Source organism: Erinaceus europaeus, chromosome 7 (genome assembly GCF_950295315.1).
Source record: "Erinaceus europaeus chromosome 7, mEriEur2.1, whole genome shotgun sequence".
NCBI lineage: Eukaryota > Metazoa > Chordata > Mammalia > Eulipotyphla > Erinaceidae > Erinaceus > Erinaceus europaeus.
Window position 1 is genome coordinate 102,560,469 of NC_080168.1, and position 23,017 is coordinate 102,583,485.

The 23,017-nt window shown below is 40.1% G+C and overlaps 1 protein-coding gene and 1 long non-coding RNA gene across 3 annotated transcripts in view; both read left to right on the forward strand.

Moving 5' to 3' along the window:
• Window positions 1–23,017, forward strand: part of TAFA2 (TAFA chemokine like family member 2) — a 532,745-nt gene that overhangs the window by 381,287 nt on the left and 128,441 nt on the right. The gene's annotated exons all lie outside the window — the stretch shown is intronic.
• LOC132539478 (uncharacterized) lies at window positions 877–11,527 on the forward strand. The gene is made up of 2 exons (XR_009550797.1): window positions 877–964; window positions 11,100–11,527. It is a non-coding gene; the product is annotated as an uncharacterized LOC132539478 (long non-coding RNA).

Below are 23,017 nucleotides of genomic sequence, written 5' to 3' on the forward strand. Positions count from 1 at the left end.
TTGGAGATACTAGATTTATCCCTGGCACAACATAGGAGGACTGGTAAAGGTTGCTCATGGCTATCCAGGGGTCTAAAAGTTTACCAGCTAGCAGAGTCACACATGTTCAGTTCCCAGGAGAAATAGCCATGGTGGATACCTAGAGTCCAGTCAGTGGAGATGCTTCTGACCAGGAGAAGCAGCAGCAGCCAAAGAGAGACCTGCTTCAAGTCTATGCCTTTTAAACATTCCCTTCTCTGTGTGTCCTTCCTCAGGGTGATGTCATTTGTAGGCTAATAGTCCCAAACTCCTGTTGGAGGGGGGGGTCACAACAATTTATATGTTCTGAAAGTTTGTTAAATGTGCCTTGTAAAGGAGTTAATTTTAAAAAGATATTGAAGAAAATTCATTCTTTTTAGGTTAATCATACTGATAAGTAAGTAATTACACTCTAATCTATTAAAATATTTTACATATAAGAATTTTCTGAGGAAATGGCTCAGCTAAAATCTTATAACCCGCCACCGCCCCCTCTTTCTCTATGGGACCCAAAGCCTAGCGCCCCAGAGGCTTTTACGCTGTAGAGTGTGACTTTGTCAAGAGAGGCTTCAAAGGCACGAGGCCGACTTGACTTTTGCTTGCTTCCTCCCCGGCCCACAGAGCAGCCGCTAACCCCCTCCACCCCCACCCCCCCCAGCTAGGCCATCTGCGCCCCGCCCCCTGGTTGCCAGGGCAACACCGGCTAACCCTGCAGGGACTGGGAGAGCAGGATCTCCATGGAATCTCTCCTGCACAATGCCAGTCCCAGGCTGAGGAACTACTTCAAGGAGTACTACATTCCTCAGGTCTGTGAGGTACTGGAGCCACTGGGGGGCGCGATTGCCCATAGGGAGGAATCGGAAGAGCCTTCTGAACCATGGAGGATGAAATCAGTTTCTGATTGGTGGGCGGGTGAAGATTAGAGAGGAGTGGTGATGGCTGAAAGGTAAGGGAGTAGGTGACATTTCCCAGGGGGGGCTCCCCACCTGCAGGGGAGTTGCTTCACAGGCGGTGAAGCAGGTCTGCAGGTGTCTATCTTTCTCTCCTCCTCTCTGTCTTCCCCTCCTCTCTCCATTTCTCTCTGTCCTATCCAACAACGACAACAACAATAATAACTACAACAATAAAACAACAAGGGCAACAAAAGGGAATAAATAAATAAAATAAAATATTAAAAAAAAAAAGAACATAGCACCCCGGAACCAAAACATCAAACTCCTCTATTTTTTTTTTTTTTTAAGAATTTGTTTTATTTATTCATGATAAAGATAGGCAGAGAGAGAAAGAACCAGACACCACTCTGGCATATGTGCTGCCTGGGATTGAACTCACGACCTCATGGTTGAGAAGCCAATGTTTTATACATTGCACCACCTCCCAGACCATTCAGACTCCTATTTTTAAAGTTTGGACAAAAGGACCCAGGGGACAAAAGGCAGAAGAAGGAGAAGAAAAAAAATACACATAAAACAAACAAATCCGAAAAACAAAAAACTGGGAGAGTATGGCTTTATGAAGAGAGAGAGCAACAGTAAAGTCTTAGTTAAGCACCTCTAGTGGTTTCTTGGATTCAGTCTAATGTGAGATTGGATTCAGTGGGGCCTTGATAGCTTGGGGTAGACTGAGCTGTGGAGAGAGAGTGGAAGCTGAGCCATTTAGAAGGTAGTCAGCCCTTTGTGAAGGGAAAGACTACAAAACTCCTCTGACCTAAGCAGGAGGAAAGATTGCCCATCTCCTCTCTTATATCCAGTTATAACCAGAGAGGAGGAGGATAGGACAGATGTGGGTACTTAAAAAAAAAAAAAAAGCTATATCTGTATCTATTTAGGAAGTCATGAAAGTTTTCCCTTGGTGACTTCTATTTTTTTTTTTCTTAAAGTAATTAGTGAACTATTTGCAAAGAATATAGTGTTTGGGAGAGGTGGGTGGAGAGTGTGGAAGGTGGTCTGAGCAGCATATGTGGCCAAGAGAATGAGAGAAGTCTAAGGAAGTAAAATCAGGATAGACTTGGCGGCTGCCCTGGCATAGATCTTCTTCTCTCAGCTCTGGCCTTGCTCCGCTCTCCTCTGCAACTATGTCTGACAAACCCACTATGGCTGAGATTGAGAAATTTGATGTCGAAATTGAAGAAGACAGAAAACACAAGAGAAAAATTCTCTGCTTTCAAAGGAAATGATTAATGATTGAACAAGAGAAGCAAGCCAGCGAATCGTAATGAGGCAGACGTGGCCAATATGCAGTGTACATTCCACAAGCATTGCCTTCGTATTTAACTCCTTTTAGCTGTTTAACTTTGTAAGTTGCAATGAAGTTGGATCAAGTTTAAATACTGTGCTGCCCCTTTTCACATCCAACAACTATGAACGATGAAGGCAGGACTTGCCTCTCCCACAATCTGGCTGGCAGGGAAGGGGAAGAACTTGCATCTTGGTGAAGGAGGAAGCTGGGTGGGAGACAGTGAAATCTACTGTCAAAACCAAATTGGTCAAAGGTGGCCTGCAAGCTGTAAAATGCAGTTTAGTCAGAGTGCATTTTTTTTTGTTTGATGATTTTAATTATTAGAATACATAATTATAATATGCAAATAAAAACTTTTAAAACCAGAAAAAAAGAATTTTCTGAGTAAATTATACAAGTATTTAAAATAATTAATTTTTATAAATGTTGTCAATTCTTGTTTTTTTTCTTACAAAATGTTTCATTTCTCAGTAATTTATCATCCATTCAACAAGTATATGTTGAGCATTCATTTTATGCCAGGTAGTAAGTATTTAAGCACCAAGAGACTATCAAAATGAATTAGATCATTGTATACTCAAGAAATTCATCAACTAAAAGAAAAACAAAGTTCTGTAATAATAAAGTAGGGATGCAGTGAATATTTAACGAGATATTAAATATTCATAGAAAGATAGGGACAAAACCTGTGCACCTGTATATAATAAGAAAATGAGAAGAAATGACAGGTAATCATTTTTGAAAACAAGTAAAGTTATTGGAGCTTTAAAAGCTAAAATTGCTAGAAAGTATGTTAGCATTTGTCAGTCTGAGAGGGTCACTGAAAGAAGGTAGGTGATGTGTAATGGATGCATAAAAGACTTAGGTAGAAGGGAATGTGTAGGGGTTTGGAAGGCAACTAAGAAGAATGAGAAATTTATGTGGGAAGGAAGAATGGATGACTACGAGCTGTGATCGCAGAGTAACTTATTAGTTGAAATACCCTTGGGAGATGAACTAGACTCTTCCATTTTTCTTTAAGAACAGCTTGGATTTTGAAAATGTAGAACTCTTATCAATGTAACTTGATAGACGTAGAAATCTCCTTGTATTTATTTCTTTTTAAATCATTGTTACCTTGGAAACCGACTTACAACAATGCATATGTTAGATTTAAGAAGTATGGGTTCACACTTCTTCAAATCTGTGACACTGCACTGCATCCATGATCAAAATATCATTGATTCCCTACAACAATCCATCACAACCTCTCTACTCCTCTGGTAGTCCTCAGTCCTGTTGTCAGAATCCAAATACTGTGTTTATTCATTATTCTGTTCGTGAGTGAAAGCATTTGATATTTGCCTTTTCATTTATTTTACCTAGATCAATCCATTCAGTTTCATCCACGTTATTGTAAACAGTAAATATTTAATATTTGTATTTTTACAGGTGCATGGTGTGTCATTGTGTATATCACTATTCTTTATCCAGTCATTGACTGATGGGCACTTAGTTTATCTCCATATCATATCTATTATATGTTGTGATATATTGAACAAAAAGGTTTATTTTCACTTTTGTGGAAACTTCTCTCAACGTGTAAATATTTAGTAATTTGTTATAGTCCATTGGTTTATTCATTGTTTCCCACGCCATTGGTGCCGTCTTGTCAGTCATCTTTGTTTCAAGGCCCTGGTGTGTATCATCTGTGTTTTTTTTTTCTATGCATGTTATAGTTGCTGATCTAATAAAATCATCTTTAGCATGTGGTATTTGGAAAACTGGACAGCTACATGTTAGAATATGAAACACTGTTTGACAACAAACACAATAGATTCCTTTTTAACTGAGAAGATTAATGTTTTACAGTGCAGTCATTGTTATATGAGTACAATTTCATTATGTACCAGAACCCCACAGTTCTCTTCAACACCCCCCTTCTACCAAGTCCTTGGCTTTGATGCAGTATACCATGCCCTGTCCATGTTTCATTTCATATTCTCCTTCCCTGTCCCTTTTTATAAAGTCCACCTATAAGTGAGATCATTTGATATTTGTTCTTCTCTTTTTGGCTTATCTTACTTAACATAATGTCATAATAGCTCTATCCATGATAACTCAAAGTTGACAACCCCGACATTTCTAACAGCTGAGGAGTATTCCACTGCATATATATTACTTTTTTTTCCCCCTGTCACTTATCTGTTGTTGGATATCTGGTCTGATTCAAATTGTGCTGCTGTTAACATAGATATACACAGATCTCTTCTGATAGATACTTTTGTTTCCTTTGGGTAAATCTCCAGAAGAGAAATTGCTGAATCCTAGGGTAGTACTATTTCTAGTGTTCTGAGAAATTTCCAGATTATTTTCCACAAAGACTGGATCAATGTACACTCCCACCAGCATTCCTTACATACTTTTCAACATTTGTTGTTACTGTCCTTTCTAATGTATGACATTCTCACAGGTATAAAGTGGTATCTCATTGTTGTCTTTAGGACAATATATTTTTTATATTGACTTTGTAGCTTGCCATCTTGTTATATTTATTTACTGATTCTAAAAGTTGTCTGTAATGTGTTTTATGTAAAATATCATGTCATCTCCAAATAATCAAAGATTCACTACTGCTTCTCTAATTTGTATTCATTTTCTTTCTTTCCTTCTTTTCTTTTTTTGCTAGTTGCTTCTAATGCTCTGTTGACTAATATTAGTGAGAGAAAATATCCTTGTCTCTTTCCTGATATTGGAGGGAAAAAATGTATGTGTGTGTGCTTAAATAGAAACAGGCAGAGAGAGAAAGAGACCACAGCACTGAAACTTCTTCAGTGTGACGGTGGCCAGTCACACTGAGTCAACCTGAAGTGAGTTCACACTGAGTGAACCTGAGTCATGCACATGGCAAAGAAGCCTACTATCCAAGTGAGTTATTTTGCTGACTCAACACTTGAAACAGCTACCCTTTATGGTTTTCTAATTTATATTTGTGGTTTTATTTTATCAGATTGAAAGGTTATCAAACATGTCACTGTTTTTTTTTTAAAAGAAATTGCCCCATTAGTTAAAATGTTCTAACACTGACTAGAAGTAGTAGAATTTCCCCATTTTTGAAATTGAGTATAATTATTTAGAAAATGCTGTTGGGCCTAGAGTGTTCTTAGCTATGGCCACAGAATGTGAATTCAAACCTACAGTGATGTAGAGGTTACAAACCTCTTATGTTTAATATGGGCCCCAGATCAGATCGATGGGGTTGACAGTTAATGGTAGTTATATACTTTCCCCATATTTGGGAGCCACTCTCTTCCCTGATCCAGCTTTCTAGTCTTTTATTTCCAACTCTGACACCATCTCCACAGACAATAACTTTATCCCACCTACATGTTAGCTGTCAGGCTCAGGCAAAAATGAGTGAAATCATGGGCCCCTGGAATATACCTAAAACAGACTTCCCAGCTTTTTCCAAAACTGAGACCCCAAATCTTATCTGCTCTGTTCTTGCGTTTAGGTTCCTAATTATTAAGCAATTTGTTCTGCTTTATATCTTAATGATTTTCATCCACCAAGTTGTAGATGCTACCTTGATGCCAACCTGACTTCCTGGGCAGTGACTCAACAATGTGTCCTGGAATCCCACCTCCAAACCCCTGCCCCACTAGGGAAAGAGAGAGACTGGCTGGGAGTGTGGATTGACCTGCCAATGCCCACGTCCAGTGGAGAAACAATTACAGAAGCTACACTTTCCACCTTCTGCACCCCATAATGATCCTGGGTCCATACTCCCAGAGGGATAAATAATAGGAAAACTTCCAGTAGAGGAGACAGGATGCAGAACCCTAGTGGTGGGAATTGTACCCCTCTAATCCAATGTCGATCATAATTAAATCAATTAAAAAAATAAAATAAAATGCTGTTGGGAGGCCTGGAGGTGGCGCACCCAGTCAAGCACACATAGTACTCTGCGCAAGGACCTGGGCTCAAGCCCCCACTCCCCACCTGCAGGGGAATGCTTCACTCGTGGTGAAGCAAGCCTGCATGTGTCTTTCTCTCCCTCTGTTTCCCCCTCCCCTCTCAATTTTTCTCTCCTATCAAAAGGAAAAAAAAAAGACAAAGAACTTGAGCCCCAAATCTTACTTGAGGAGAATATCACCAGCCACAATAATATTTTAATGCATTAATAAATATAGAGTGACAACATCTTGGGGCTGGGTAGCACATTGGGTTGAACACACACACAAGGATGCACGAGGACTCCGGTTCAAGTACCCAGTTCCCACCTGTAGGAGGAAAGTGTCACAAACAGTGAAACACAGCTGCAGGTGTTTTTCTGTCTCTCTAGCTCCTTCCTTCTCAATCTCTATCTCTCTCTAAAATAAAAAATTAATAAAAGATTAAAAAGCATGACAACATCTATAAGATATTTTAGGATATTGCTGTCCATCAATCCTAGAGTTGTCATTTTTCAAGATTGCTATTTTGCCTCAGATAAAATTTCATATTTCAAAAAGGGACTAGTTTCCAGTCTTTCCTCTTAAATACATATTTTTATTTCAAATGGATAGTAATTTAAATATCATCATGTAAAGTAGAGTAAAATCTTTTTATATGATGATTTTTGTGGTTAAAGACATTTCTTCCATGGTAGAACTGTGAATGAATGATGGTATTATATAATGGGACTAAGCAATCACTTATTTTTTAAAAATTTTTTATTTATAAAAAGGAAACATTGACAAAACCAGAGGATAAGAGGGGTACAGCTTCACACAATTTCCACCACCAGAACTCTGTATCCCATCCCCTCCCCTGAAAGCTTTCCTATTCTTTATCCCTCTGGGAGTATGGAACCAAAGTCATTGTGGGATGCAGAAGGTTGAAGGTCTGGCTTCTGTAATTGCTTCCCCACTGAATATGGGGATTGGCAGGTCGATCCATATTTATTCTATCATCAAGAATACCCTGAACTTTCCATATGGTTTGCTACATTTTGTATTTCTGTAGAAACTTGTATTATGGGTAGTTTATATGAATGCCTCTAGCAAGGACTTTAAACTTTAGAGTTATCAAGCGATTGCTTCTGCCTCTAGTCACACTAGAGAACTTTAAAATATGACATTGTAATTCCATTTGCTGAGATACTTTCTTTGAAAAATAGATAATCCAGTGTGTTAGTAACCTATGGCAAACGCTAGAAGAAGAAGAAGTAACCTATAACATATCTAGGAAATTTTCTATAATGTTACAAGTCTAGCTTTTCTCAAAACCCTAATATCAACTCTTTACAGGCAAAATATCTATGCTAAAGATGACATTATTATTTTTAAAGCAAAGTTTGATCATGGAGCCAGAATGTATCATGAAGTAATACTTCTAGATCCTTGTGTTACTTATTTTGTCCTATAGCACAATCAGAAGCTTTGGATTTGGGATATTAAAATTGAGGACAAAAGATAGGCTGATCTTTGTTAATGTATTGACTAGTAATTGTTCATGAATTGTGCTTTTAGCCAAATCATTACCTATCTGTAGGTGTTTATTGAAGCAGCTACTTATCTTTGTAGAACAAAATTATTATTTCTATTTACTTTCATTTTAAATTAGACCACATAGGAAAACTTTTAGTGTAATGAGCTTTAAAACCTAGTTCCTATAAAAATGATCCATTTCCATTTAAGTAATAATGACATTAATCATGATAATATCATCTTCTATATATGAAGGTAACAATAACCATTTGAAAATAGGTAGAAAGTACTTCTTCTTTTTGTAATTTTATAATATAAACATGTCCTCCTACTTTGAAAGGTGCTCCACATAATACGATTCAATTCTTTTTTTTTAAATTTTTATTATTATTTTTTTTCCTCCAGGGTTATTGCTGGGCTTGGTGCCTGCACCATGAATCCACCGCTCCTGGAGGCGATTTCCCCCCCCTTTGTTGCCCTTGTTGTTGTAGCCTCGTTGTGGTTATTATCATTGCCATTGTTGAAGCTATTCGTTGTTGGATAGGACAGAGAGAAATGGAGAGAGGAGGGGAAGACAGAGAGGGGGAGAGAAAGACAGACACCTGCAGACCTGCTTCACTGCCTGTGAAGCGACTCCCCTGCAGGTGGGGAGCCGGGGACTCGAACCGGGATCCTTACACCGGTCCTTGCGCTTTGCGCCACGTGCGCTTAACCCACTGTGCCACCGCCTGACCCCCACAATTCAATTCTTAATAGAGAAATGTTGAATCTATTACTTGACCAGATTTCAGTCTTGTTGAAGATGCTTGAAATAATTTTCAGGGGCCAGGTGGTGGTAGTGCACCTGGTTGAGTGCACATATTACGACGCACAAGGATCCAGTTTCGAGCCCCCAGTCCCCATCTGCAGAGGGAAAGCTTTGTGAGTGGTGAAGCAGTGCTGCAGGTGTCTCTGTTTCTCTCCCTCCCCCCCCTCAATTTCTGACTATTTCTGTCCAACAACTAAATAAAGATAATAAAAAAGAAACAATTTTCAGAAAACCACTTAGATAAGAATCTTTTTCAAACTTAAGGAACTTGCCATTCAGAGTCAAAGTCTGAAGCTTAAGTCTGAAATATTTCTTTATTAGCTATAATATGGCAACAGTTTAAGTGGAATTCTCATAGGATGCCGTTTTGCTTTTCTAGGGAAGAGGTTACTAAGTGGATAAGAAAGTGCATGTTCAGGAAACTGTCATCTTTTAAAGCTCTACTTGCCCCAATAGCTTAAATATTTGCACAAACTGACAACATATGGCTTATAGGAAGTAGTTTTAAAAATGTCTGTTGTCATGATTACTATCAACACTGAACATTTTTTCAAATGACCAATTCACATATAATTTTTGGACTGAAAAAAATAATGGTGTTACATATCTGAGCAACTAATTCATACATGACTCCCTTCAAGAAATTCCTTTCTGTACCCCGTAATGACCCTGGGTCCATACTCCCACGGGGTTAAAGAATAGAAAAGTTATCAGGGGAGGAGATGGGTTACGGAGTTCTGGTGGTGGGAACTGTACCCCTCTTATCCCATGGTCTTGTCAGTCTTTCCATTTTATAAATGAAAATTAAAATTAAAAGAAAAAAAAGAATACTCCTGACAGTCTGTCTCATTTCTTTATATAGTTGTACATTTGAGTACTTATTAGTGTGTGCTAATATACATCAACTTCCAGAATTAGAAGAACATCTGCTACATAATATCAACCAACTGAAGAAGCAGCAAGCTATCACATGACTATTTCCTGTATGTAACTTGTCCTTTAAATATTTCCAGACACTTTCATTTATAATTAACAACTCTAAACAAGAGTTTCTCTGAGGACTTATCTCCATGTAAGTTGATTACTACCTCTGGACTATCAAAGTAGAATAAAATTAAAAAGCAGTGCTCTGAATTTGTCCTGATGGTTTTCTACAATTGTTTCATCAAGTTTACTTTTCTGACTTCTAAATATAATTCCCCACCCCCATCCCAGACTAGAGTCCTACTGCTTCCTCAGTAGTATACCAATTAGGCTTTAAGAATGGAGTACAGTTAAGTAATTGAGTAAAAAACTATTTTCCTTACCTCATTCAGGATTCTTAGACCTACAGTTACAGAGAGAAAAGAATCTTAAGAAGCAAAGAAGCTTTTATCAGTATCTTCTATGTCCTCATGTACTGTTAGGATATTGGGGCAACCTTTTGAGCAAATATACCTAAGAAGCCCTACTGCCTTTCTCTCTGATGATTAATCTCAACATTCCTCTGCCTGGCTGGCTCTTCCTTCCCTCTGTGCTTAAGCTCTGTTTCCCTATTCATCTGTTCACAAGTCAGCTCTCAGGTTACACTACCACACTCACAGCCACACTGTGACTCAAAAGTTCTTGTGTATTTCAGGATCAAGTGAAGGTTTCCTACTATGTAAATATGACTTTAAATTTAAATGTGACTTCCTGAGCATTTCAAAGAGATGAAATATTCACCTCACTGTTGAACATTTTCTTGCTTTGCCTCCCTTGCATTTCTTATTTAGTTACTGTTTAGTAGTTTTGGGATAAATTTAAAGTATCAGAGAATTAGGATTTTTAATTCCTCTTTAAGGTTTTTTTAATTTTTTAAATAATTTTTACATTTATTCCCTTTTGTTGCCCTTGTTTTATTGTTGTAGTTATTATTGTTCTTGTCATTGATATTGTCATTGTTGGATAGGACAGAGAGAAATGGAGAGAGGGGGGGAAGACAGAGGGGGAGAGAAAGACAGACACCTGCAGACCTGCTTCACCACCTGTGAAGCGACTCCCCTGCAGGTGGGGACCCAGGGGCTGGAACCAGGATCCTTAACTCCAGTCCTTATACTTTGTGTCATCTGCGCTTAACCTGCTGTGCTACCACCTGATTCCCGTTTTTTTTTTTTAATATTATTTATTTATTCCTTTTTGTTTCCCTTGTTTTATTGTTGTTATTGATGTCATCGTTGTTGGATAGGACAGAGAGAAAAGGAGTGAGGAGGGGAAGACAGAGAGTGGGAGAGAAAGACATCTGCAGACCTGCTTCACTACTTGTGAAGCAGCTCCCCTACAGGTGGGGAGCCAGGGGCTGGAACCAGGATCCTTAAGCCAGTCCTTGCACCATGTACGCTCAACCCGCTGCATTACTGCCTGACTCCCAGTTTTGTTTTGTTTTTTTTAAGTGCTGAATTTTATGACCCTAGAATGTATGCTTTAGTTTAATATCTAGAAAATATTGAATATTTGAATGAGTCCTTTGACTCTTGATATAAGAATACTTTAAATGGATTCATTACAAAAATCTCATAAACCTGAATAAGCTCAGATTCTAAGTTGTCCTCTTATTCTTCATACAGATTTATGCAGTTCACTATTTGGAAAATGAAAATGTCAGACATTTCAGAGGATTTGCACCTGGTATTTTCTAGAACAGGAGTTCAACTTTAAAAAAGTACTGTGCTGAAATAGCTCTTTCTGCACTGATTTTTAAGATGAAGGCACCTACTTGTTCTTGATATTGGTCATTTAACATCCCCCAACTAAAGAGGAAATTCCCCTATATGGGAGAAGGTCTTCTAGGGCAAGATAATCCATATTTTGTTTTCTTCTTCCCTCATGTTTTCTATCCCTTTTTGATTAGAAAGTCCATGTAGGCGCTGAGAAAATATATTCAGCTAATTATGATGATTTTCTATGTGCTTTTGAACCATAGCAAAAAATAGCATTTTTAAGTTTATTTTCCTGTGAAGACTGTGGCATTAAAATTCTCTGGTACTTTTTTTAATTGGTGGAATTAATGGTTTATTAATTAATTTATTTGTCTCTAGGGTTATCTCTGGGGCTTGGCATCAACACTACAGTCCCACTGCTCCCAGCGTCTCCCCCCCCCCCCCAGGATAGAGAAGGAGAGAGAGAACAACAGATACCTGCAGACCTGCTTCACTACTCACGAAGCATCCCTGCTGCAGATGCGGAGTGGGGGTTGAGGCTGGGTCCTTGTGAGGGTCCTTCTACATAGTACTATGTGTACTTAACTAGGTGCAGTACCACCCAGCCCCTAGATTAATGGTTTTCAGTTGTTGATACATATGTAAAATTTCTCAGTTTTCTGAAAAACACTCTAATCCCCCTACTTATGTCCTCCTCTACTATTGTGCACAGCACCTGCAAGTTCCCCCATCTCCAGTCCAAGTCCTGTTCATGTTTCCCCTTCTGTGTTTATTTCTCAACTTACATCTATGATGACATCATCCCATATATATATCCTTCTCCTTCCTGGTTTATCTCAAACTCCATCCAAGATGAGATGAAATAGTTGAAGTCACTATTTTCAATAGCTGAGTAGTATTCCGTTGTGTGTATATATATATCACAACTTTTTCAGCCACCTGGACACCTGGGTTGCTTCCAGGTTTTGGCTATTACAAAATTGTGTTGCTGCTATGAACATCCTTTAGGATGGTTGTGTTTGATTCCTTAGGATACCTCCCCAGGAGAGGAATTGCAGGGTCATAGGGTAGGTCCATCTCTAGCCTGTTGAGAGTTCTCCAGACTGTTCTTCAGAGGGGTTGGGCTAATTACATTCCCACCAGCAGTGCAGGAGGGTTCCTTTGCCCCCACAACCTTGCCAGCATTCGCTATAGCTATTCTTTCTGATCTATGGCATTCTCACAGGGGTGAAGTGGTACCACTTCATTTATTTTTATTTTGTTTTTGTTTCGCTGGAGCACTGCTCATCTCTGGTTTATGGTAGAGCTGGGATTTGAGCCTGGGAACTCAGAGCCTCAGTCAAGAAAGTTGTTTGTACAGCTATTGTTTTATCTTCCCAGCGCACTAGTTTGTTTTATTTAACTTTCTATTATTCTGCTTTCCGAATCAACTCATTCCTTAAGAAATGTGCCTAGACACGTTCTTCTAAAATGCCTTTCATTTGAGAAAAGAAGTTCCCTCTTCACTTTGTTCAGATTTTGCATAAAGGGAGAGACCCTCTCTTATAAAGCAACTGTTTTGGCTTGGTCTGCTTTTCACTGTGGTCACATCATCCATGGCAGATACAGTTCTCATGACCACATATACTTGGCCTCACTTACTGGTACAAATGTACAATGCCCTGACCTCTAGCTGGTGCTGCTCCTTGTTCTGCAGGAAGAATGAATAGTGCTACTGGCATATGTGAATTAGGGCCAGTCTTTGTTGAGTTAAACTGAAGCTATATGCTTGTATAAGATCTTTTATGTAACTGGTATCTTGACTCTTTCATGTTGATCATTGACCTTGTTTATTCTTGACTTCTGACACACTGTAATTTTTGGCTTCTGGCTCTTACTCCTAGGTCTCTCAAATGTCTTTGTAGCACTACTCATTTTTTCCCACTGTCTTTATATGACAGTCTTAGAAGAGAAAATGATTTAAAACACTGTAGTAAAGAAAGAGATCATTATTTTTCATTGCTTCTCTACTGGAAGTCTGGTGATGGGGAAAAGGTAGTTTTTCATTTGACTGGAGATATTGAATATTTAAAAAAGAAGACCTTTAGGAAAATAAAGTCTGAATTTTTCGAAGGTATAAAAGACACTGAAGACAACAAGCTTTGTTGGGTGTTACCTTAGAAACATAGATGATTCCCTGGCAACTGGCACCACATTGTTTTCTCTATACCTGAGATTTCTTGACTGACTTATTTGTTCTGTCATCCTGCAACCAGTTCCATCAGCAAGGCTTCTTTCTATTCCTAGAATCTGTGCAGCTTATTGTCTGCTCTTTGGTTGAAGGGTGTGCTTTGTGAAGTAACAGGTATGCAAAATTAAATGAAGTTTTGTCAAGGAGTAATGGAGGTGGCTATTTAATATATACAGCCTTATAACTAAAACAAATTTAAGAAGTTTAAAATATAAGTAGTTGATTCCTTATGTCAGTCAAACTGACTGGTGATGAAACATGCTGAATAACATTATCACTGATTTATCACACTCGATATAAATATCCAGGCACAGTGAAATACAGGACGAAGGTACTTCAGGCCCACATATAAAAATAGACTTGAAGCATATTAAATCAGAATTAACCTAAAAATGCCATCACTATCCACTTCACAATATACTAAGTCACAGTTCTGTGCTTTGTTAATGTCATGAATGCAGTACTAGCTTCATTTTGAATTACTGCCCTTCTGAACAGCAAGATCTTACCTTTCCAGCCTGATCTCTAGCCTCACCTCTTCCTGGCCTCTCAGGTTCAGAAATCCTGAGAACTTGAGTCTCTGGAATATTGCAGCTGCTCTCAAGGCTCCTGATCTCGGCATATTTTCCCACCTGAATCCCCCCCACCACCATGACTATTCCAATTTCTTTACATTCTCTGATACTGATTCTGATCATGCTCTTACCTTCCTAAATAGCAATTTAGTATCACTTCCCTTAACACTGTTCCTAATCCCTCTACAGTGGGTTAGATAGTCATATATTCATTGTCATTGTTTTCTACTCTCTCATTACTATCTCTTCATGTCTAATAGTCTTAACTCTCAAACCAGTTGTGACAGCTCAAAACTTATTAAGATACTGCTAAATGTCTATGAAAGGAGATGGGTATTCCCCAGTTGGGAACCCCTGCTCTGAGGCTGTTCATCATAATCTTTCTAAATGTCCTATTATTTCTAAATTATTAAAATATGTACTTCTTATATCATGTTTTCTGGGAGACCAAATGCCTTTCTAGCATCTCCTGCTATAGTTCTTTAGTGCCAGACAATATAATAGGTATTCAAAAATGTTTACTGAAAGTATTAACAGTGTCTTAGGAGGACATGTTTTTCAATCACTGATTGCCCTTTACTTGTCTGTTTTCTTTCTGCTTCAGTATAAACAGTGTGAAAATTGTTTGGGGAATATGTCCCAAGTACTGCATATGACCCATCATTTTTTCCTACAAAAGATCCTAGGCCAATAACTGAGCTTGAAGTAACTAGGACCATGACAGGAATAAATTACATGATTTGATTTTATTTTAATGAGAAAATGGCTGGCATTTAATCCAACAAGAACATGAATTCAGTCAAATGATAAAAATGTTCTATTAGTAGATTTTTTTTTTTTTTTACCTGCAAGCTTTGTTCACAGTTTGAAGTCATCTAATTAGGATCTTCCCCTATGAGTTGGTGTCTTCCCCAAGAAGAGACTTGGGAAAACACGTACTGATCTCTTAGCAAAACACTGTACAAAGCTCAGCACACCAGGTCAATATACAACTGCATAGAGACTTATAATTGTGGATTCGCTCTGTTGTAAATGGAGAGGCAGTCTGGCCTGAAGGCACTGTCAGGCTGCCAGATTTCTCTCTGTAGAAGCCAAAGTTATTGGGTCAGGCTAAGGCCAACATTGTGAATCAGTAGAGTTATTCATAGCAGAAGTAATAGCTGATGCATAGGTAAGGAATCCGATAGCAAGCCACAACTCCACACAATCTAATGCTACTGATTTTACTGACTTCCTGGTTATTGCTGCCAAATTCTCATGTCTCTTAAGTGGGAAGAGCCTGAGATCTGTAAACTGAAACCATGTCCATTTCTGGGCCCCATGGCAAAAGAATGAGAGTAAGGCAGAAGTTACTTGCATGTGATGACCAGGTTGAACCTGGGTTCTTGCACATGGTAACATGTTTGCTCTACAAGGTGCATTACTGTCTCTGGACCCTATATACAAACTTTTAACTTAGTGCTTGGAATGTGAGATAAACACAGCATAAGTGAGTAACAAGTTTTAGTAAGAACAGTAGTGGTAAAACTATCTTCCATAGACCTCGAAGGTGAGCAAAGTTTTAATGTATTCACAGGCAAAATGATTTTCATACTTGGTTTAGGGGAAAACCTTGACTTTAAAATGATCACATAAGTAGTATTCTGGTGGAATACTACTTATGTGATCAAGAATAATGGAGTCAACTTTTTCACCTCATCTTGGATGGGGCTTGAAGGAACCGTGTTAAGTGAGACAAGCCAGACAGAGAAGGATGAATATGGGATGATCTCACTCACGGACAGGACTTAACAAAAACAGAAAGGGGAAACACAAAGTAAAACATAGATTGGTTGTGTGCTGCATAAGACAAAAGGCTCTGGGGAAGGAGGACAGGGAAGCCATATTGGTGGGTCCTTTTAGGTCCTGATACATGGTAATGGACCTAATTTGAGAGTGAGTATTTTGCAGACACCTATCTTTGTGATTGGAGAACTTTTACCTGTGTGCCAATAAGTGCAAACCATTAACATCCTAAACAAAACAAAACACTATGCCACTGTTAAATATGACAAAGTCATCTCTTCTGTGATATCTTGGTCAAAACTTGAAAGTATCATGTTGAGTGAAGGAGACAAGCCAGAAAGACCAATACTGAATGATCTCACTAAAAAGAAAGGATAGCCAGTGGAAGCATAAAGCATAACTTGGACTTTGCACCAAAGCAAAAGACTTTGGGGGAAAGGGGACAGGATGAAGGGATGTTGGGGTCCTGGTGTACAATGGAAAAGGGGCTCTCACTAGGGAAGGGTGTGTGAGTGTCTCCCAGGCACCTATCAAGGTGAGATGAGTGGTTGTGCCTTGTATTAAAGACTATTATATATATATATGTGTGTGTGTGTGTATATATATATATATATATACACACACATATATATATGACTATAATATAAATCACTGCCCACCTTTCCTTTTTGTACTATTTTATATTTACCCCAGTTTGAGAAATGATTTCTAGTCAGACTATTGTATTATAAGAATGTATTTATTTTCTTTTTTTTGTAAATAAATAAAACCATTTTAATATTAATACATTCCAGTTATAACTGTAATTTTAAAACTATATATGCCATATATTTCTCTTTTTATTTAAATTTTTTATTTAAGAAAGGATTAATGAAAAAAAACATAAGGTAGGAGGGGTACAACTCCACACAATTCCCACCACCCAATCTCCATAACCCACCCCCTCCCATGATAGCTTTCCCATTCTCTATCCCTCTGGGAGCATGGACCCAGGGTCGTTGAGGGTTGCAGAAGGTAGGAGGTCTGGCTTCTGTAATTGCTTCCCCGCTGAACATGGGCGTTGACTGGTCGGTCCATACTCCCAGTCTGCCTCTCTCTTTCCCTAGTAAGGTGTGTCTCTGGGGAAGCTGAGCTCCAGGACACATTGGTGGGGTCTTCAATCCAGGGAAGCCTAGCCAGCATCCTGGTGGCATCTGGAACCTGGTGATTGAAAAGAGAGTTAACATACGAAGCCAAACAATTTGTTGAGCAACCATGGATCCCAAGCTTGTAATAGTGGAGAGGAAGTGTTAGGGAGGTACTCACTGCAAACTCTAGTGTACTTCTGCTTTCAGGTATATATTTTGCAGTAGTTTATGGATACGTGTGCTCATAAGCTCTCTCTCACAGAAACTGGTGTATATCTAGGTTATGGGACTTTGTTAGAAAGTGAACTACATGAGATGAAATTAGAGTGTACTATAAAAGGAAAGGTCTCACCCGAGTAATGAAGGTGAAGGGTTGTCATTCCACTCGTGAAGTCTCTGGACACAGTCTGAGGTGAAGCATCTTGAGGTGGCAATCGTTGCGTTGGTTAGGTTGTGATTGGCAGATGCAATATTATTTGGTTTGGATTGGGAGATGCATACGGGAAAGTGGGCCCTATCCAAGGGTTCCAGGACTGGGGGAAGGAGGGGCTCTATAGTGGAGATGTGAGGTTCCTGCTGTCTTAGGGTTCCAAAAGACAATCGATAGTTAATGTTATCATCACATTATTTGTTAATTGGGTTAACTTTGAAAAGTCCCTTTGTTATGGTTTGCTGTACAGTATCCAGTATTTTGTATATAGCTGTGCTATTGGATGCTTCTAATCTACTTGGTCTAGGCTTTTGAGAGAGTCCGCATATCAAATACACAGCCTATATATTAAAAAGATTCAGTTTGTGTTTTGAGAAACTTTGAGACATACAATTGATTTTCCCCCTCTCATATTAATTAACTACTGATTTATATTTCTACATTTTGCTAGGAGTGTACAAAAACACCATTCCCACCACCAAAGGATTGTGACCCATCCCTCCCGCCCACTCCCACCCCCCACTGGCCCAGGAAGCTGCATGTCTACCCCTCACCACTGGGTTTTTACTTTGGTGCCCTACTTACAATTTGATCAGGTCCTGCTTTTAGTTTCCCTTTCAGATATTCTTAGTCAACTTCTGTTGATGAGTGGGATCATCCCATACTCATCTTTATCTTTCTGACTTAGTTCACTTAACATAAGTCCTTCTAGCTCTGTCCAAGATGGGTCAGAGAAGGTGGGTTCATTGTTTTTGATAGCTGCATAATATTCCATTGTGTATATATACCACAGCTTTCTCGGCCACTCATCTGTTGTTGGGCACCTGGGTTGCTTCCAGGTTTTAGCTATTATGAATTGTGCTGCTATGAACATAGGAGTACACACCTCTTTTTGGTTGGGTGTTATGGAGTCCTTGGGGTATAACCCCAGGAGAGGAATTACTGGATCATATGGAACGTCCATGTCTAGCCTTCTGAGAGTTTTCCAGACTGCTCTCCACAGAGGCTGGACCAATTTACATTCCCACCAGCAATGTAAAAGCTTTCCTCTTTCCCCACAGCCTCTCCAGCATTTGTTGCTGCTGTCCTTTCTGATGTATGCCATTCTGTTGTTAAAATTCGGAGGCTCTTGCCGGGCGGGTCTAGCTTCACAGGCGGGTAACAGAGACGCGGAGACAACGGCTGGGCAGGGAAGCTGTATTTCTTTATTCAAGAACAACGATTCATAAACTAAGACAAACTAATCACCAAACAGAACTCTGCTGTCTCTTTGCGGCAGCACAAGCACTCCCTCTTACTCTTGAACTCAGGAACTCTCCGACTCTAGAACTCTCCGAACTCAGGAACCCAGGAACTCTCTCTCTCTGGCACTCTCTCTTACTCTGAAACCCTGAAACTCTCGAACTCAGGAACTCAAGAACTCTCAAACTCAGGAACTCCGGAACTCTGGCACTCTCCAACTCAGGAACCCTTTCCCGGGGTTCCTTTGGGCGGGGCCAAGCAGGCCAGCGAAATTAACTGGACTGATCCAATTCTCTTGGCGGGGGGAGGGCTAGAACAAACCAATGTAAAGCATACGACAATTCCCCCTTTTCTTTTTAACTAAATGACTATAGTATCAAGGGTGTGGGGTGAACAGAAACCTATATCGTACAGGCATTTTTTTTTTAAAAAGAAACTGGCACAAACTAAACTTTATCAGCTTAAAAAACCTTTCTTGCCTCTGGGGGGCGTACTTTCTTCGATGGGCATTTGCATGGGGGTGGGGAACAGCCTAGAGTTCCACAGGCAGCTGGCTGCAACTTACTTACTATGAAACAAAACTTGTTATTAGCATATCTACTGCAAGATCCAACGTTTCTAATAGAGAAGGAATTTGAGACTTTTACATATCAACAACGTCTTTTAACCTTTTGTTACACCCATTCAAGATGGAGACACACCCTAGGTGTGGGCCGGAGAGGAAACCTCAGGCATCAGAATAATTAGCATAGCCATTGTGTGATCTACCATTTCTAATAGAGAAGGTAGTGTTTTACATATCAATAAGTCTATTTATTTAACCTTTTGATTAGACCAACTTAGTTAAAATATATTGATTGTTAACTAATTTTTACCTCAGACTTTAAATGTAAGTTAATTTTTATCTTTATGAGAATTACGTTGAAAACCTTTTTCATTTAACTTTGACTAGTAAGAATTTAGCCTTAAAGCTACTGTTTACCAAACTTTAAACATACAGATAAACATGGTCATTAATACACAAGGAGAGAAACCTTTGTTACAAAGACATGTCATTTTAAACACGAATTTAAATCTGTACTGTCTTAGTTGTTGGGGGCGGGGGGTTCACCATCCGGAGGTGGCTTCCCACGCAGCTCCATTCCCGAGCAGCTCCACTTCTAGGAATTGCAGGTTGCGATCTCTGCACAAATCTCTGCGTACTCCAGCTTGTCTGTCTTCAGACCGGACCGGTGGAGATCTCGTGTGCCCAATTTCGGCAGGGAGCCCGGGGGTCCGGGAGGCCCGGGATGGTTCCAGAATTCATAGAAAGAGGGCAGGCAGGCCAGGCTTGTAGAAGGTGTGGGCCTAGGTGCCCAGGGGTGGCGGCCATGATAGGCCGCCGCGGCCCTGCCCCATGGCCCTGCCATGTCTGCTGCCCTGTTCGCAGTGGCTGAGCAGCGTGGAGGGATCACGCGTCCAGTGCCCTGCGCCACGCGGTGGAGAGCCGGCTCCTGTAGGCTGGCCTCGGGCTCTTGCGTGTTGGCCTCGGGCTCCAGGGGCTCTTGTGTGCTGGCCTTGGGCTCTTGCGTGTTGGCATAGGGCTCCAGCATGTTGGCATTGGGCTCCTGGGCCTTTTGTGTGCTGGCGTAGGCCTCCTGCGGGCTGCGGGGCTGCGGAGCTGCGGGCGCGGTGCGCGGGGCTGTCTGGGCGCAGCCGGCTGGCTGGCTGTTTAACCAGGTGGAAACAGCAGCTCCGCGCCTCGCCTCCCACCCGCTGGCTCTTCCCGCTGGCTGTTCTGAGTTCGCCCGAGCGAGTGGAAACCACAGAGTGGTCCAGAGATAAATGTTCCAGAAACAGCAAAACAGTCTCGTGAAGAAAGAGCAGAGGCCTTTGGAGATCTCTTCACAAGCAGAAGAGAAGGCCATCGTGCATAGGTAGCCAAATTGTCTTTACTTATCTGAGAGATGCGCAGGTCAGGTCCACGTGGGCGCCATTTGTTGTTAAAATTTTCGGAAGACTCTGGCCGGCCGGGCTGGCTTCACGGGCGGGTAACAGAGACGCGGAGACAACGACTGGGCAGGGAAGCTGTATTTCTTTATTCAGGAACAATGATTCATAAACTAAGACAAACTAATCACCAAACAGAACTCTGCTGTCTCTTTGCGGCGGCACAAGCACTCCCTCTTACTCTTGAACTCAGGAACCCTCCAACTCTGGAACTCTGAAACTCTCATACTTGAGAGCCCTCTGAAACTCTGGCACACTGGAACTCTCTTTTACTTTGTAACCCTGAAACTCTCGAACTCAGGAACTCTCGCACTCAGGAACTCTCGCACTCAGGAACCCTCTCCTGGGGTTCCTTGGGGCGGGGCCAAGCAGGCCCGCGAAATTAACAGGACTGATCCAATTCTCTTGGCGGGGGTGGGGCTAGAACAAATCAATGTAAAGCATACGACACCATTCTTACAGGAGTGAGGTGGTATCTTAGTGTTGTCTTAATTTGCATTTCTCTGACAATCAGTGACCTACAGCAGTTTTTCATATGTTTGTTAGCCTTTTGGATCTCCTCTGAGGTGAATGTTTTGTTCATATCCTCTGCCCATTTTTGGATGGGGTCATTTGCTTTTTTGGTGCTAAGATTGCTGAGCTCTTTATATATTTTGGTGATTAGTTTCTTGTCTAATGTCTGGCATGTGAAGATCTTCTCCCATTCTGTGAGGGGTCTCTCTGTTTGTTTAATAGTTTCTTTGGCTGTGCAGAAGCTTTTCAATTTGATGTAGTCCCATTGGTTTGTTTCTGCTTTAGACTTCCTTGCAATTGGGTTTGATTCATCAAAGATGTCCTTGAGGTGTATGTGGGAAAGTGTTTTACCAATGTTTTCCTCTAAGTATTTGATTGTTTCTGGTCTGACATCTAGGTCTTTGATCCATTTGGAGTTGATTTTTGTTTCTGGTGAGATAAAGTGGTTCAATTTCATTCTTCTGCATGTTTCAACCCAGTTTTCCCAGCACCATTTATTGAAGAGAGCCTCCTTTTTCCACTTAATCCTTTGGGCCCCCTTATCAAAGATTAGATGCCCATAGGTGTTGGGATTTACTTCTGGGCTTTCAAGTCTGTTCCACTGGTCTGTGTGCCTATTTTTGTTCCAGTACCATGCTGTTTTGATGATGATGGCTTTATAATATTGTTTAGGGTCTTGGAGTGTGATGCCTCCATTTCTGTTTCTTTTCCTTAAGATGGTTTTGGCAATTCTAGGTGTTTTCAGGTTCCAGATAAATGATTGTAGTGTTTGTTCTATTCTCTTAAAGAAGCTTGGTGGAACTTTGATGGGTATTGCATTAAATTTGTATATGGCTCTGGGGAGAATATTCATTTTGATGATATTTATTCTTCCAATCCATGAGCATGGGATATCTTTCCATTTCTTGGTATCAGTTTCTATTTCCTTGAGTAGCGACTCATAGTTTTCAGCATACAAGTCTTTCACTTCTTTGGTCAACTTTATTCCTAGGTATTTGATTGATTTTGCTGAAACAGTAAATGGGAGTGATTTCTGGATGTCTTCTTCTTCAGATGTAGTGTTTTCATAAAGAAATGCCACTGATTTTTGTACATTGATTTTGTAGCCTGTTACCTTGCTATATTGCCTAATAACTTCCAGTAATTTTCTACTGGATTCTTTAGGTCTTTCTATGTATACTATCATATCATCTGCAAATAGTGAGAGCTTGACTTCTTCCCTTCCAATCTGTATCCCTTTGATTTCTTTCTCTTGCCTGATTGCTATGGCAAGAACTTCCAATACTATGTTGAAGAGTAACGGTGACAGTGGACAGCCCTGTCTAGTCCCCGATCTGAGGGGGAATGCTTTCAACTTCTGTCCATTGAATATGATGCTGGCTGTAGGTTTGCTATATATAGACTCCACTATCTTGAGGAATTTCCCATCTATTCCCATTTTTTGTAGAGTTTTGAGCATGAACGGGTGTTGGATTTTGTCAAAGGCTTTCTCTGCATCTATTGAGATAATCATGTGGTTTTTGGCTTTGCTTTTATTGATGTGGTGAATGACATTGATTGACTTAAGATGTTGAACCAGCCTTGCATTCCTGGGATGAATCCCACTTGGTCATGATGAACAATCTTTTTGATGTGTTGCTGTATCCGGTTGGCCAAGATCTTGTTTAATATTTTGGCATCTATGTTCATCAGAGATATTGGTCTGTAGTTTTCCTTTTTTGTTCTGTCCCTATCAGCTTTTGGTATCAGGGTGATGTTGGCTTCATAAAAGGTGGAAGGGAGTATTCCTGTTTCTTCAATCTTATGGAATAGCTTAAGAAGTATGGGTATTAACTGTTTCCTGAAAGTTTTGTAGAATTCGTTTGTGAAGCCATCTGGTCCAGGACTTTTGTTGTTGGGGAGATTCTTAATAACGGTTTCAATTTCTTTGTCTG